General features: G+C 40.5%; 1 protein-coding gene across 6 annotated transcripts in view; it reads left to right on the top strand.

Moving 5' to 3' along the window:
* Positions 1–4,391: 4,391 nt before the first annotated feature.
* PTPN21 (protein tyrosine phosphatase non-receptor type 21) overlaps positions 4,392–11,005 on the top strand; it is a 78,501-nt gene continuing 71,887 nt past the window's right edge. For 5 of the 6 annotated variants that reach the window (XM_020811425.3, XM_020811424.3, XM_020811422.3 and 2 more), the window contains exon 1: positions 4,409–4,980. The gene's annotated coding sequence lies outside the window, so the exon portion shown is untranslated. Of the gene's footprint in view, positions 4,981–11,005 lie in introns of all 6 variants that reach the window. The other variant, XM_020811423.3, reaches the window with a different exon arrangement.

The raw sequence follows: 11,005 nt of genomic DNA, 5'->3' as shown, positions 1-11,005 counted from the left end.
CTTGTAAAGGCAGAGAGAGTGTCTGTAGCTGATGTTTTGGTGATGTAGGCAATTGGGGCATAAAGTTCAGGATGGGGGGGGGGAGATACATTCCTGCATTCTTTTCTCTCCCCTGATCATCCTCCATTTTTTAAAATTAAAAAATTCTTACATATATAAGATTAGTGCTAGATCATAATAGCTGGTTATTATTGTATCCTGTATTTATGCCATATAAAAGGATCAGCAGAGGTGGGACCAGAGGATGAAAGAATTAGCTGAGGCAGGACCAGAGGAAGAAAAGAAAGAAGGGGGGCTTCAGGCTGGAATGCAAATTGCATCACATCCAGAATGAATGGTGAACTCCTCAATCAATCCACAGCCCATGTGTGAGCACTGATTGTGATTTCAAGCATAATGCAGTTAGAAATCAAATCCAGCATAGTGCAGCCTAACAGGAGCCAGCACAAGACAGCGTATAACTTGAAGAAAAGGTACTGTATATGTATCTGTACGTTTTAAGAATTAGTAAACTGTTTTAAACCTCACTAATGAAAAAAGGGACAGAAACAGCAAATAAATACGTTCAGTGTTGTGATACAAGGAGAAACTGCAACCATATTCTCAGAGTATATCACCAGACGGTAAATACTGTAATCTCTGAGACAGAGAATTAAGGGGGTCAGATCTCTCCAGGATACTTGGAAGTAGTTTAAAACCACAATTATAGATGCTCAGACACAGATTACGAACCATAGAAGATGAAAAATACCAACAAATCCAAGGCAATGGCAGATTGGCTGTAGGAACTGTAAGAGGCCAAAAAAGAGCTTATTTTAAAGCTTACAAGTCTTGCATAAAAAAGGAGTATCTGAAGAAGCAGAAATGTTGTCAAACAATGTAAATTGGCAGTAGGGTGTGTGGGGGGAAAGAATTTGAACAATGTATTCCTAAAAGCTTGAAGATAAACAAATTTAAATTGTAAAATGTCACAAACAGGAAACACCAGAGAGTTTTGGATTGCTAAAGGACAAAGGTATGAAAAGATTGCTAAGAAAGAATCCTTAGATTGCATAGAAGCCAGAGAAACTATTTCCATTGGCCTTTGCTGTAGAAGATGTTGGAACGAGATAATATATTGTTGGTGGAGGTGGAGTCAGGTAGAACAGTCCTGTAATGGAATTACACTGGGGAAAGAGGAGATATAAGCTGCAACTGTGGTAAACTAAGGTAGTGGTAGGGCCTATTGATTTATTTAGCTTGTATACTGCCCTATAGAGCATGGCACTCTCTGGGTGGTTTATAATAACTATGAATTAAATCAAATAAAACACAATATACTGTAAACATACAATTTATACCAATGACAATTAGTCCCCTGCAATGAACAACCCAACTTTAAATAAAAATAAATAGTTGAATGGCTTAATATTTCAGGTCAAAATTAATAAAAAGCTGCTTTAAAAATTACAGTTCTCACCTGCTTCTTAAAAAGCTGGAAGAAAGGACCCTGTCGAAACTCTACTGGAAGTTTAGTTCACCAAGAAAGCATGATTTAATGTGCTTATTCTTTTGACCTCCTTTGGTGTTCCCATTCTTATTTTATTTATTTATTGAATTTATATGCCGCCCATTTAGACATAGTCTACTCTGGGCGGCTCACAAACACGTAATAAAAAACAATCAATATAATCAACTGCTAATAGTGGGTGGGATGGGTAGCTGTTTTGTAGGAGAGGTGATCTGACAAGTAATGAGGTCCTAAACTGTTAAGTACTTTATAACCAACACCTTGAATTGTGCATGGAAACTGACAAAAGGTCAGTGAAGGTCTGCCAGAAATGGGGAAATATGGTTGAGTCTGCTGATGCAAGTAATCAGTCTAGTTGCTGCATTTTGGATCTGTTGCAGTTTCTGTACTGCTTTCAAGGGCAGCCCTATATTAAAAGCATTGCGGTAGCCTGTTTTGGAGATAACCAACGCATGAGCCACTGTTGTTAGGCATTTCTTATCCAGATGAGTTGCAGGTGGATCCAACGATCCTTCCAACAGTATGATCTCAGTCTTGTCTGGATTCAATTTCAATTGATAGATCCCAGTCCAGTCAATTATCATAGCCAGAATGCTTTCAAGGAGTTTCATTGCATCACCTGTAGATGAGAGAAAACTCAGTTTAGGGGGAAATCTGTATGTGACAAAGAAAGGAGAGGAGATGTATCTGTGTCTCTGTATGGGAGGGACATTAAGGGGAAGGAAAGTTACATGTGTGTTTGTGCATGTTTGTGTGCAAGAGACAGACATAGAAAAAGGGAAAGGTGATATTTCCTCAACCATTGCAGGCTATAGAGCAGCAACAAATCTGATAGCACAACAGCCATGGCATGGTGCAGCCTCTAATGGTCTCTGGCAGAACGATGTACAGTACTCTGATCCCTATTTTTATTCATTTATTTTATTTTACTGCACCTGGCTTCTTAAACAGGACCCAAGGTGGCTTACACCACTGAAAAACAATATTTAAAGCTGAAAACAAGGCATATACAGTGGTGGTTTACATCAGTGATTTTTAACCTTTGTTACTCTGATGTTTTTGAACTGCAACTCCCAGAAACCCCAGCCAGCACAGTTGGTGGTGAAGGCTTCTGGGAGTTGCAGTCCAAAACTCCTGAGTAACCCAAGGTTAAGAACCAGTGGTTAACATCATTAAAATACAATATTAAAGCTAAAACAGTTAGTATACAAGTATACACCCCTAGATGTTGCCTCTCCTTGCTGTTAATTTCAGAATGGGATCGAAATGAAGAAGAAGGAGATGATAATGACCAGAAAATGGTGTAAAAACAAGGGCCCTGGTAATTTTTAGTCAATCACACGTGGGTTATTTTGTGACTATAAATGCCTTTATACCAGTTTTATAAGTATTATTAAAAGTATGAGTTTTAAAATTAGGCTTATTGATAATTCACTGTATAATACTTCCTGTTGGAAAGAAATATTTGATTTTTTTTTGCAAGACTAGTAAATGTATTCATCATACCTTTGCTTGAATTGGTATAGTTTCAGGTAAATGGAATAAAAATCCCCCTCAGTGCTGAAATAACTTTTGTTGACAAATGTCACAATGTTAATAAGTATAATATAAATAAATATAAAAGGCAGGTGAAATTATGCTATATGGTAGCCCCAGCCGAATGTAAATTCCTATTTTGTTGTTGTTTAGTTGTTAAGTCGTGTCCGACTCTTCGTGACCCCATGGACCAGAGCATGCCAGGCCCTCCTGTCTTCCACTGCCTCCCGGAGTTGTGTTAAATTTACCAAATTCAATGACGCTGCCCAACCATCTCGTCCTCTGTCGTTCCCTTCTCCTCTTGCCTTCACACTTTCCCAACATCAGGGTCTTTTCCAGGGAGTAAATTCCTAAACCAAATGCTTAAGAGAATCTGAAACTCCCACTAGGGGGGTGGGGGAAAATAACTCAAGCAGGCTGACCTTTCAGCAAGCCCTGATGCGGGATAACAAAAGTGTGGGTTTCACTCATGTTTTCAGTTTGCTGTTTCACTCCTTTGGTACTTTCCCAAATACATCTATGTGCCGCCTAGAGTGGTTGTATAGACCAGATGGGCGGGATATAAATAAATAAATAAATAAATAAATAAATAAATAAATAAATAAATAAATAAATAAGATTATAAAGGGGAGAGAGCACTCAAAATACTTAATTTTGTTATGATGAGGTAGCTGTGATATCTTGCTTCAGAATCCTGGCAAAACTGAAAGGAGGAAAAAGCGGGAAAGCAAAGTGCCATCATATTTTGCCTTGGTAGGCATATTTGGTTCCCCCTTCTCTTATTTTTCCCATTTAGTGTTGCCAACATACAGTATTTTGTTATATGGCCCATATAACAAAATGTGTGACAGGGGCAGGAGGCACCCTTTCGAAATCTTTGCCGGATGAAGCGCCCAAGCCTTCCCCGCCAAAACCTTTCCACTTGTCAAGCCTCCTTGTTTTGTTTCGTTCAGCCAACAGACGGCTGGTCCCCAGGTGAAGTTGTGCGGGCGGCATTTCTGCGGTTCTAAGGGCAAAAAAAAAGGGTAGTTTTGGAAAGCGGCGGGAGGCGCAAGCCGGTGGTTTCCCCTCTGTGCGTGTGCGAGGGTCGTGTGTTTGATTCCCTCTCTTCTTCTGCCATGCTGCCTGCCACCGCCACCGCCGCCGCCTCCCTTTCTAACCCCGGGAAGCGGCAGCTGTCCGCCTGCCCCATTGCTGACATTCCCCCTGCCAAGCATTCCAGATCTCTGAGGTAATGGGCCTGCAAACAGGGAGGGCTGCGCTTTCGTGATCGCACCGTATCCTTCCGCATGGCTGGAGCAAAGGGGAACGCCTCCAAAGGGGGAAAGAAAGAAGGGAAGAGAGTGAGAGAGAAAGAGAAAGAGAGAGAGAGAGAGAGAGAGAGAGAGAGGCAAGCAGCCTGCGCGTTGTGGTGTCGCACAGGACTGGCCGCTGGCAAATAACGACGGGGCGGGGAGAAAGCCTCTCTCTCTTGTCTTGTGCTCCAGCCGTGCCGGGGCTTCCTCTGTCACAGGAAAGCGGCTGGCTGGCTGGCTGGCTGAGGGAAACCTCCTTTTGCTGTAATATTTCCCCTCCTCCTGCTCCTGCGGCTTCTCTTCTGACTCTTTGCCCAGTGGAATGATATCCACCACACTCCGTTTTTCGTGTTGTTGTTGTTGTTGTCGAGCCAGGAAGTGAGGAATGTTTGCGCGCTGACTGGACCGACCGACCGGGAGAGGAGAGGAAAGGAGAGCCGAACCGAAGGCGGCGGCTTTCTTCAAGGGTGGGAGAAGGAGCCTCTGTTTCCCCCTCCCTCCGTCTCCGACCGCTTTCCCAACCATTCCGGGCCCCCCAAAATCGACACCCACGACATGGCTCGCTCGGGAGAGCTCTCGAAGCTGCGCTGGGCTTTTTGCAGCTAAAGGAGACCTGATTCCCTTGGATTACGGTCCCAGGTAAAAAAAAAGAAAATAAATATAAATCGCGGCGTCCGGTTGTGTCTGTGTAGGAGGTGGTCCTGGGAGGGCGTGTTGGGGAAGCCATCGGACCGGCCGTCCCTGACTTTGTTATTTGTTGTAACGTGAGTCGGTTTTCAGAGCCCGATTTGCAAATTGTTCAGGGTTTATTTATTTATTTTTCTAGCAGCGTAAATTATTCAAACTACCGAAGATTGCAGTCGGGAATCTACAGCCTGACATTATTTTTCAGGAGTCAAACGTGGTTAGGATCGGGTTGCAAACGGGATTGCGGGCGTCCTTTGTGATGATGGATAGAGGAAGATCGCCAGGCTCCTGTCTCGCCCTCCCTCGCGCCCAACACTACTGTGCCCTTGTTAAATTCTGCTTGCCACGGTCATATAGCACTGTTTAAGATGCAGAGAATAAAGTTTGTATTCTCTCTCTCTCTCTGTGTAGGATGTTAGGCATGTGTCGCTTGAATGATCAATATATTAAACATTTTGATAGCTAAGTGGTTTAGGTCTCTGGCTACACAGCTGGAGGTTGGGAATTCGATTTTCCACTACCTTGCCTGCGAAGGAGAGCCAGCCTGTGTGGCCTTGGGCAATCTGCACAGTCCTATAGGGTGCCCCCAGAAGAAGGGAATGAGAAGCCCCTTCTGAGTATTCTGTACCTGGAAAAACCTGAAAAAGGTTACCATAAGTGAGAATCGACTTGGCAGCACATGATTATTATACTGTGAGAAAAAATTACAGGATACTTTATTTATTTATTTATTTATTTATTTATTTATTTATTTATTTATTTATTTATTTATTTATTTTATATCCCACTTATCTAGTCCCTCAGGACCACTCTAGGCGGCTTACAACAGATATATAACAATGTAATTAAAACAATTTTAAATGAGGGATGCATGTCAGTTGAATTTTTGCTCTTGGTGTTTGTGTTAAAACCTTCAGGAAGAGGCGTGTTAACTTTCCACATTCCAGGTGTTACAGTCAAAGATCTTTTGTGGGCCTTTTTTTTAAAGTTGTGCATTAAAACCTGCAGTCACAGAACATCTTTAATCTTCAGCGTTGCCACCCCACTTCTTAAGAAAAGGAGAGCGTGCATTATTTCCTCTCTGCTTTTTCAGGGGGCTTGACTGATAACAGGAGACACAATATTAATGTGTGCCCTTTTTAAAAAATATATATGTCAGTAATATATAATTATGGAGCCAAAGTTGCCAAAAGGAGATGCACCTGTTTCCTTTGCACAGCAAGTTCTGTTTCTTTGGTCAATGTGTGGTGTCCCTGAAGAATGTGAGAAGTAAATTAACAGAAGATAAATCAGGCGAGTTAAGTGTTTGGTGGATACACTTTGTTTATTAATTAAAAAGAAGGGGGTTAAATCTGAATATAGCATCTCAAGAATTCTGGTTGAGCTAAATAGAGAATTATGATTTCAACAGAGGATTGGTTGGATTTGCTGGTGTTGGCATTTCAGCACTATCCTCTTACTGCCTGCAAACTCCCCTAATCATATAGATAGATATTATTTTGAAATAGGCGTGTGTGGCAGAGTGGGGAGAGGGGAGTTTGACAGAAAATAACAGCTGCTAAACAAAACTGGTAGTGCTGTGTTTGCAGGAATTGTGCTTGGCCAGCATGAAAACTTGTTGAATAGGGCTGAAGCATTATCTCTGCCCCTCCCCAAGACTTTCTAATTGGTTTACTACAAATGTATTTAATTGTGATATAATATGCATGCTTAATGCTATTTTTTTTTTAAAAAAGTGCAAATGATTTGGGAATTATGGATGGGAAATGTATGAAATTTTCACAGGCAAAAATTATCAAATGTGGAAATGGCAGGAAAGATTAAAATTTGTGTACATGAGTACACATATGTTCATATGTGTAAACCCACAATTAAACAAATATTCGATAATACTGTGAGGAATCATGCAATCTAGCAAGCAGTAAATCTGATTGTAAGCAGAGTCCAGGCAGAGTTGAACACAAAGTCATGTTGACTTCACTAGAAATTATTGCAGTCCTGGTCTCACCAGTCTTTGTTGAGATTCGAGTCCCACTAATTTAAGTGGGACTTAACTTGCAGCTCAAGCATGTATTTGATTATAGATTTGAACACATCTTAAATACTATAGTTGAAATTGGTAGAACTCAAAGTTCATTATCTGGTTGGTTTGTACTGTATAATCTATGAAAATGGAGAATTCCCAGTATTCGCTGAGGAGTGTTATGTCAAATAAAAAAAATAAAAAAAATTTAAAAGACAGAAGCAAAAGTGTGGCGAAAATCAGAAACATCAGGTGTGTTTTGAAGGTAACATTCCTGTACACATTTCATAACGATGTGCTCTCAAGTCAGTTCTGACTTACGGTGATGCTTTCCAGAGTTTTCCAGGTAGAGAATACTCGGAAGTGGTTTTCCATTCTCTTTTTCTGGGGAACACACATAGTAAACTGCCTGAGCCTTGAGGTTGACAGCTGAAGCTTTGTTCTTGGCCGTGTTATTAAATGACATATAATTGGTATAGGATAGAGACAGGGTCTGCTCAATAGTGATTATGGAGTATATTACTCCCCGAGAAGCGTGGCCAAGCCCCTTCCAGTTTTTTAAGAAGACTATCTTGTTTTAGGCAACCAACATGAATTTGACACAACTCCAGGAGGCAGTGGAGGATAGGAGGGCCTGGCATGTTCTGGTCCATGGGGTCATGAAGAGTCGGACACAACGACTAAACAATGACAATCTTGTTTTAGAAAGTTCTGTCTTGGTTTTTTTTTTTGGATTCTTAAATTGCATTTTATTCCCTTTTTTCTTCTATTGAATGTTTATAGGTTTAAAACTTTTTTATACTGTACTAGTTAAATATTGTAAGTTGTTTTGTGAAAGTTGCTTGCTTTGAAAAGTTTAAGCGATCCAAAAAATACAATACTTTGAAGACTGTTTCTGAAATCCAGTAGTAAAATTGCAACTAGAATAGGCCTGCTGAATCAGTGGAACTTATGGGGGTGCTCTGGGACTGTGCAGCTTGTCCAAGGCTACACAGGCTGGGTCATCTCCTGGGAGGCACAGTGGGGAATTAAGTGGCCAACCTAGATAACAAAATCACTGAGCTATCCAGCCAGCACTATAATTATTAGTATATACTCACCATTATACACAGTGAGGGAGAAACCCCCCCCCAAAAAAAAACCCTGAGTGCACACATATAGGATTATGATGGATAGGAATTGATTTTCTGAAAGAGATGGCAGTGGCTTAAAAGATGAACATTTTAGAAGTGTTTTGTTTGTGATGTTTTGAGCGGATCAAAGTTTGATAATTTGTATGTCTTACTTTGTTGCTGCTAGGCGGTTTTAAAATTGCAGGGATGGGAAAGTTGTGGCCCTCCAAATGTTCAACTTTAGTGAACATGACCCTTAGTCTGGGTTGTTCATGGTGAAGGAAGCTGCAGGCTGCAGACAAGCAAGATTTGGAGGCGAGTGCGTTCACCACAACTGCTTTTAAAAGCTAGAAGACCCATCTCCAGACAGACAGGCATGTTAGCAGAGATGTGTGGAGAAAAGGGAGTTTCATAAACAACTGTTTGCTGTTACTGTATTTCAGCTGGAAACAACTGGAAACAATTCCGAGTGCCTGGAATATCCAGTGTAGCATTTACAAGGGTGAAGAGATGAAGGAAAGGGATGTGTAGTTTATTACCAGGCTCTTTGCCTGGAAGAAACAAATATTGCTGTAGGCAGAGTATGATACGAAGGAATCAGAAAGGTGAAGACTGGATCATTGAAACAGATGCAAAGCAGGTTGTGTGCTGCCAAGGCAATTCTGACTAATGGTGATCCTATAAATTATTATCTTTTAACATTCATTTTAAATTAAAAAAGAACAAAGGAAAAAAAATGAAAGAATGTAAGTGGAGAAAATATCTCAAAATCAAGAACTAGAAACAAATTGTCCAAAGTTTAAAAAAATATGGGGAGGAGGAATAGAAGAACAATAATAACTTCATTTTTTAAAAAGAGAAGAGCCGAAGTTCTGAAAAAAGAATTTAGGTATAAGTGTCTGTGAAAGATGACCAAATATCCAGCTAAGTATTCATTTAATTTCACCATAGGTTAAACTTCCATGAGATTGGTAGATAGTTTAATAAATAGGTACATCTACAAAATGCTGTGATGGAATCAGTTCAAATTAAGCCTGAACCCTGTTGTATGTTGGGCACATCATGAGAAGACAAGGAGAAAAGAGAAAGACAATGTTGAAGTGAATTGACTCCAAAAAGGAATCCATAGGATTGGTTTGTAGATAGCTGAACAAGGCTGTTAATAATAGGACATTTTATTTATTTTATTTATTTATTTCATAAGGTCACCATAAACAGGAGGTGACTTAACAGCATATAACAACAACAGCACAAAATATGAAAACTGTTGTGGTACAAAATGAATCCACGTAATAAAGTCCTCTGAGAAAGAGGTTACGACTAGACATAGTGGGAGCATGTGTGCTGCTCAGGTATTGCAAACAAAAGGCCAAAACTAATCACCCATTGCCTGAAAAGGACAAAAGCCTATCTCACAGCCATAAATACTCCGCTCCCAAGCAAACTACACCAGAGCACAGAGCGCTGTCCTCTGAAGATGCTGGCCATAGAGACTGGCGAAACGTTAGGAAGAACAACCTTCAGAACACAGCCAAAGAGCCCAAAAAAACCCACAACAACCATTAGATCCTGGCCGTGAAAGCCTTCGTGAATACAAAAGGCCATGTGTTCCTTCACAGAGTAAATTCATCTTCTGTTTGGTTTTAATCTTTTCCTACTGCCTTCAGTTTTTCCTAGCATCATTGTCTTTCTAGTGACTCTTGTCCTCTCATGGTATAACTCATTGGATGATGGCTTCAGTTTATTCATGGTAGCATCTAGTGAAGGTTTGGGCTTAATTTGAACTAGCATCCATTTAACAAATAGTACATAGAGACTCTTAAAGAAGGGGTACTATGTTCAGAGGGACACAAATTGAGACAGAAGTCAGAAAATTTACTTTTTTGACCTGCCAAGCTATGCTGGCAGAGTGATTCAGGATACTGTAGTCCAAAAAAAGTAAGTTTTTAAACCTCTAAGTGAAAAATATTGATTTGAGTCATGAATTTCCTACCAAAAGAATGTCTCTTATTATAAAATCATGGGCACCTAGTGATGATACTGGTGATACTGGTGACAGCTGCTCAGAGATTCCACGGAATCATGTAGCATCTTTCATATGAATACAGTGGTGCCTCGCTTAACGATGTCAATTTGTTCCAGTGAAATCACTGTAGAGCGAAAACATTGTAAAGCGAAATTTAAAAGCCCATAGAAACTCATTAAAACCCATTTAATGCATTCTGATGGGCTGGAAACTCACCGTCCAGCGAAGATCCTCCATAGGGCGGCCATTTTTGGTGCCTGTGCAGCAAGGAATCCATCCCAGAAAACAGTGGGGAGCCATTTTGTTTACCCGGCGGCCATTTTGAAACCACTGATCAGCTCTCTGAAAATCATCGTTTTGCGAAGAATCGGTTCCCGAAGCAGGGAACCAATCATCGCAAAGCAAAATTCCCCCATAGGAAACATCGTAAAGCGATCGCAAAAGCGATCACAAAAAGTTTGTCGTAATGCGGTTTGTCGTTAAACGGGGCGATCGTAAAGCGAGGCACCACTATATATTCATTGTACCATGAGCTTCTGTGGACTGTAGCCTTCTTTATCAGATACATGAAGTGTTACACAGCATTTCAGATTTATACAAAATGCATGAAGTGTTATCAAAATCTTGAGTATATATACTGTAGATTTGGCTAAAATTCTGACTGACCCTTTAAACAACTAATGCAATGGTCCACAATTAATGAAAATGCATGCTACAATAATTTTCTTACTCTCAAAGTGCTCTGTGAAGGTTTTGCTACAACAGACTTACTTAGCTATCCCTTTAGAAGTAAACCTTTCTGGTGCTCCATCAGAA

Source organism: Pogona vitticeps, chromosome 1 (genome assembly GCF_051106095.1).
Source record: "Pogona vitticeps strain Pit_001003342236 chromosome 1, PviZW2.1, whole genome shotgun sequence".
NCBI classification, from domain to species: Eukaryota; Metazoa; Chordata; class Lepidosauria; order Squamata; family Agamidae; genus Pogona; species Pogona vitticeps.
This window is presented reverse-complemented; position numbering and strand designations above follow the sequence as displayed.